The 6447-nt window shown below is 37.3% G+C and overlaps 1 protein-coding gene across 1 annotated transcript in view; it reads left to right on the top strand.

Annotated features, from left to right (window-relative positions):
* Positions 1–3565, top strand: part of LOC107718107 (carbonic anhydrase-related protein-like) — a 14714-nt gene extending 11149 nt beyond the window's left edge. The window contains exon 9 of the mRNA XM_016525059.1: positions 2431–3565. The gene's annotated coding sequence lies outside the window, so the exon portion shown is untranslated. The remainder of the gene's footprint in view (positions 1–2430) is intronic.
* Positions 3566–6447: the final 2882 nt, after the last annotated feature.

A 6447-nucleotide genomic window follows, 5' to 3' on the forward strand; every position in this document is an offset into this window, starting at 1 on the left:
GGAGCCGGTTGCAGGGCAGCCGCCCCGCCCCGTCCAGGCCCCCTCCAGACCTGGTGGTAAGCGAAAGAGCAAGAAGCCCTGAGACGGGCGACCCAGAGATGGAGGCAGTTGCTCTTCGGGAGATGGTGAACGCACCACTCCCTTCCCCGGAGGAGGGCCTTTTTTTTTCCTCTCGGTCAGTGGTACCCAAATACTCGACAAAAGAGCAAATTCTTCTATCTCTGGGTCCCCTGAGGGGACGGGGGGCTGTGGACGGTCCAGAGCCGTATCACACTCACCCTCCTCTCTCGCCAGTGAGCAGCAGTGGGCGGATCGGGAGGACGAACCAACGGACTACCCACGCACCCTCTGCTCGAACGCAGGTCAGTGTTACACACACCCAGACCCCGCCTCGGACCGGCAAAGAGACGCCCGGGCCGGGTCCCTGCGTTCTTCCGCGCTGCCCCACTGCGGGTACGCCTGTAGTTCCGTTGACGCCACTTGCGCGGTGTCTGGGAGCCTGGCTAGAGCTACCCACCTTCAGGGAACGAGGGTTACCATACGTAACCGAGACGATCTCCTGTAAGATTTGTTTTAAAGGAATTTAAAGGAATAGTTCACCACAACATGAAAATTTGCTAAAAATGTACTCACCCTCAGGCCTGAACAGCGGATAAAAGCATCACAATAATCCAGTTAATCGATTAACACCTTGTGATGTTAAATGATTGACTGATTCAGATGAGATGACTGGAGAATGCAATTTTATGGACAGAGGACTTCTATTTTAAAAACATCCTAATGATGGATTTGTTTATTACAAACATGCAGCTTTTCACTTCACAAGACATTAATTGAGGGACTGGAGTCGTGTGGATTATTGTGTTGTTTTTAGCAGCTGTTTGAACTCTCATTCTGACGGCACCCATTCACTGCCGAGGATCCATTGGTGAGCAACTGATGTAATGTTACATTTCTCTGAATCTGTTCTGATATAAATGGCCTGAGGATTTGTACATTTTCAAAATTAAATTTTTTTCATACAAGCCATGAGCTTGTTATTTACACCACAATAGACAAAACCCTTCAAACAAGGAGTAAACGTCATTTCACACTTCCTACATTTTATATAAAAAAATAACCAACTAGGTCAAGTTTGTTGCAATCGTCTTCAAACCATGGTCACGAACTGTCAGTAAATCAGACTAAAGTCAGGCTGTAAATTAGCTGAATCAGTTAACCAGTAAAATTGTCAGTCAACAGATTAGGCAATTATAAGTCTCTTCACTGATAGCATTTAAAGGTCTCCTCTGTATTACTAGGCAAATTAATAATGTTAAGACTGCTTTCTCTTCAGCTACATGCTTTTTTTTTGGCTCACATACATATTTATACCATCACACATACAGACATTTTCCATCGCTCTTACCTCTGTTTTTAATTCTCTCCCCCACCTCTCTCTGTCTCACACACACACACACACACACAGGTTTGTTTTTGTGAAAAGTGGGGACATCCCATAGGCGTAATGGTTTTTATACACACACTACTTCCTCTGTGCTAAGTAACAGAGAGCAGCACATGCATGACAAGCTGATGGAAGCACAGTGAGATATTGTTCAGGTGTAATGGATATCTAATGGTCACATGACTGCCTCACAAAACAGCAATGTGTGGTCGGCATGAGAATTGGGGGTCCACAGATCCTAATTCTCTTCCTATTGTCACAGTCCTGTATGAATCAAAAAGTCCCAGTCTGAAAGTAATGGTACAGCCCTAAGAAAAAAAAAAGATATTTCCCAAACATGTTAGTCATAAAAAGATACTGCTGACCGGAATCTATACTTCTGTAATCTATAACAGCATTGCACTTATTTACATTACATGTCTTTAGGATAAATTCTATGCATATGAATAGGGGCTTTCAAAATAGTTTCTGTAGTGATGAATTGAAATGAAAATTCTTGCCTAAAAACTAAAATTCACATTTAGCCAAATCTACAGATGCATTTATGAATGTATTGGTTCATTTTTGCATTACACATCCTGCACAATGTTTGTGTATTTGTGCATTCTTCCTGTGCGTGGATTTTTTGTGTGCCTTTGTTTTCGAGGTTATAAGTCAGCCTACTGGTTTTGCTCAGTAAGTGTCTCATTCAATGTAAAAGCGAGTTCTCCAGCAGGACATCATAATCAGACAGTGTTTACATTAAAACCTGGATCATATCACGTACATTAAATATTATCGGATCTGTTAAAGTAACAGTTTCTGTTCAGATGTCTTGGTCGCAATTTCGGTCCATCCCATTTTACTTTATGCCGCCCACACCCTACACTATATCTGTATCTCTGTATCTATATATAAATATGTGTATCTAATATATATTTATATAATATATATCAATATATCTCTATGCATGTAGCATATTTAAACCTTTTTTTATTTTCCAGAGATTTTAATGATGAAGAACTATGGATGAAGGCTCTACAAATGTCCTGGCTAAAGTGAAAGTTCATCACTTCCTGTAGAGTTGCTTGGGCAGCGTTTTGTAGTCAACCGCCCTGAGTATGGCCCTGATGTGCGCAAAAGCTGCTTTTACCATTCATTTAAAAACACAATTATACTGGATTTCATGTAAACAAGAGGAAGCCAGTGAGCATGAAGAGGTGCCATGTGATAAGCTTACAATTGTATAAGGAAAAGTGAAGGAGCATATTAACGCTTGATGAATATTTTTAGAATACTGCAATTATGAAGTTTAACAATATATAGCATGTGTGTAGTCCTATAAATGTGGCTTTATAGGAATGTAATACTACACAGTAATAATATATATGACTGACACATAATATAGGCAGACCCATTTCATACACAGTTTGATATTTGATTATTTCTGATATAATTTGACATGGTCAGAATCAGTTTAGTCATATCAGAAGGTATAAATGTCTGTACATTGAATGCTTTTAAATACTAGCACTGAAATAAATTCATGCTGTTGAATGACCTGATTAAATCTCTGGTGACTGGTTAAGTTTTTACCTGCTCTATGATGAATGAACAGAATACGAAAGACTGTTGGTGTATTATCCTGTGTTTAATGTTTGTTTTAAATTCACTTTGATAGTCTATGTGTAGATAGCTGTATTACTCACATCTGCAGTTTCACGGCTTCTGGCTCAGCAGGTGGCATACAGCAGTTTAATAGATAACTATAGTCTATATTGGACTTTCATTATCTTGCTTTACACAACTTTTTAGCAATGCCGTACATCTCTTTGTAGTCCCGCAAAAAAGAAAACATGGTTCATTGACAGATATGTGTGTCTGTATCTCGTATTATTTTTGAAACCTGAAAAGCCACAGATGCTGTTGTTCTGTTGTGCCCGTGGGAAACCATGTTCAGGTGAAAAGAACTGCTTATGCATACCTTAAAAACCCCCTTGTCGTCATAATGATTGACATGTAAGGAGTAAGCATATACAGCCTGACATTTACAATAGAAAGCACAGTCATTTCAATAAGATTCTCACTGTAATTTCTGACTGGATATTTTTTGTGGGCAGTACTTATGTCATTACGAAGGCCTACCTATATGTATTGTATTTCAAATAAAGTACATTTTGAATGCATTTTATATTTATATATATTTTTTAATTTAATTTGAATGTTTTAAGAATTTTATAAAAATTATATTTTATAAAAAAATGTATTTGGCATTTTAGTTTTATTTCAGGTTTAGTAGGCCAATTTTACTACTTCATCCTAAACTTATTACAGTTAATTGCCAATATCTAATTTTCAGTTTATTATTATTTCTGCTTCAACAATAACATTAATTATGTTTCATCAAGTGACCACCTGTCCCTGACACTTTGGTTTCATATAAGGAAACCTTACTGAATATTTGCTTCAACTGAACATACCTCAGTCTACGCACAAAGCTACCCCAAAAACATGACTGTGTATCTGCCATTATGATGTTAGCATGCTGTCATTTAGGGCGTTGACATGAAGCACTGAGTTTATATTGTAATCGCATGACCTATTCTACTGGTCCACGAGGAAATTATAACATCCCTCATAGCAACTAGCATATGCAGCTCCACCCAGCAGCTTCAAAGCCTCTAAAACAGTATATTGAAGCACTGAAGTTGTTTGTCTTCTGAATACAGAGGATCCACACCTGTGTATGCCTAAAAAGTCAGAATCTTGTTTGTTGAAAAGGCATGTAATTGTATGAAGGCACACCAGTAGAAAAAATACAATGGTAACACGCAAAGTACTATGGCCCATGGATAACATATTTCAATATCATGGTATATATCGCAGTACAATGGTTTTATCATCACTGCACCGTTTTCTTAGGGTCACAGTTGTAGTCTTCCTTGCATGTTGCTGCAATAGTGTCTCTGCTGTGGGTAGAAAGACATATATTTGGACCAAATTGGCTGTATTTTTGTCAGTAGTAACGGTTGTATAAAGAGATGTAGTTGTCATATCACTTTATGACTTTTAGACGGCTGGTATCAAATAACTTAGCGACCGAAAACGAATATGTCGAGTGAAAGGCGCCTAGAGCGCCCTCAGCTGTCTGTGACAGAAATGACAGCAACCAAAATCACCGACTGCTCATTAGATGCATTACACAAATGAGCGCAATTTAAAGGCATTGCGAGGTTCACGACCCAAAGATAGCACTGGGGTCAGTATAAAGATTGATCACATATGGAAAGCTGAAAGTAGAATAATCAAATCTTTAATGAGGATGCGGACAATTGGCTCCTCATATAAAGCTGTGGGTAAAATGCACGAGAGGAGCTTTCATCTTCAAACACAGCCGATGAGCAAATCGTCATGCTCTGACATCATGGTGAATGGTTAATGAGGTAGTCAGCCTAGTGTTTCACTCCAGTAATCAGCAAGAAGATTCGCACAATGCCCATCAGACAGCTAATTCCTCAATCCTCTTGTCGTTATTAAGACTTGATTAGAGGGAAATTATAGCATGACAAATAAACAAGATACAGATGTTAATATGTTAATAGCTCTCCCTTGGGATTATAACAATTTGTCACAAATCCTATCAGTCTAAAATGGAACAACAAACATGAGCAACAAGCGTGTATTCATGCACGCACGCACGCACGCACATGTCTGGTGCACTATCCTTGTAGGGACTCTCCATAGGCGTAATGGTTTTTATACTGTACAAACCGTACTTTCTATTGCCCTACACATAAACCTACCCCTTACAGGAAACTTTCTGCATTTTTAGATTTTCAAAAAAACTAATTCTGGATGATTTATAAGCCTTTTGAAATATGGGGACACTCAAAATGTCCTCATAAATCACCTTGTAATACCTATGTCATACCCATGTCATTATACAAATTTGTGTCCTCATAAATCACAAAAACGCATAAAATGGCTTTTATTATACTGTACAAAGTATAATTATTTTTTTATCGCCCTACACCAACCCTACACCTAACCCTCACAGAAAACTTTCAGCATATTTACAATCTTAAAAAAACTCATTCTGTATGATTTATAAGCTTTTGTACCCATGGGGACCTCAATTTAGGTCCCCATGGTGACACAAGTCCCCATGAGTTGGTGTGTATTCAGGTTTAAGTCCCGCCAGTGTAGAAAAACCTGCACACACACACACACACACACACACACACACACGTGATTTTCTATCATGATGATACTTGAGCTATTTTTTACTTGAGCTAATGATTTTCTATTCCCATACCTCAAATCCAAACCCTCACATAAAACTTTCTCCATTAAGACATCATTTATTTATTTACTATTGCATTAGAAATACACCATATTACTATTAAAATATTTTTCTTCAAAAATGCATACTAAAATTCTAAAGATAATAATTTCCATGTTATTATCAATAATAGTAATATGAATAATAATAATACAGTAATAATAATAATAATCATAATAAAATCAATATTTGTCTAAATAAATAGAAAATAAATAGTAAAAACTAATGTCATTTTAAATTCTATAAGTTAATTTAGGTATCACAACATTATAAATGTACAGTAAAAATTTGATTTTTATTTTGACATTTGCTAGAGATTACAATTAACATTCAATTATTTGAGATGATGACAAACTAAATGTAAAAATATGGGAAAATGAGCATGTAAAATTTAATATTTAATCTCGAACAAAACATTTAAAAAATATCTAATAACAGACAATAACTAATATAATACTGATATTGTAAGGCTCCAGCTTGTAATGACTCTCCTAGCCACTAGCTTCTGTAGAATTAATTGTATTACTACTCATTAGGACTTGATTCCTCCCACCTGTGGGTCATTACCTAATTTGTGTTTGCCTATTTAAGCATGCCTCTTTCTTTCAGTTGTGTTCAGTCTTGAGCCTACTATGCAGGTGTTATCCTCACCAAGAAAGCTAAGTCTGTTGTGTTTTTG

The sequence above is a fragment of the Sinocyclocheilus rhinocerous genome, unplaced genomic scaffold (genome assembly GCF_001515625.1).
Source record: "Sinocyclocheilus rhinocerous isolate Xijiao unplaced genomic scaffold, SAMN03320098_v1.1 scaffold480, whole genome shotgun sequence".
NCBI lineage: Eukaryota > Metazoa > Chordata > Actinopteri > Cypriniformes > Cyprinidae > Sinocyclocheilus > Sinocyclocheilus rhinocerous.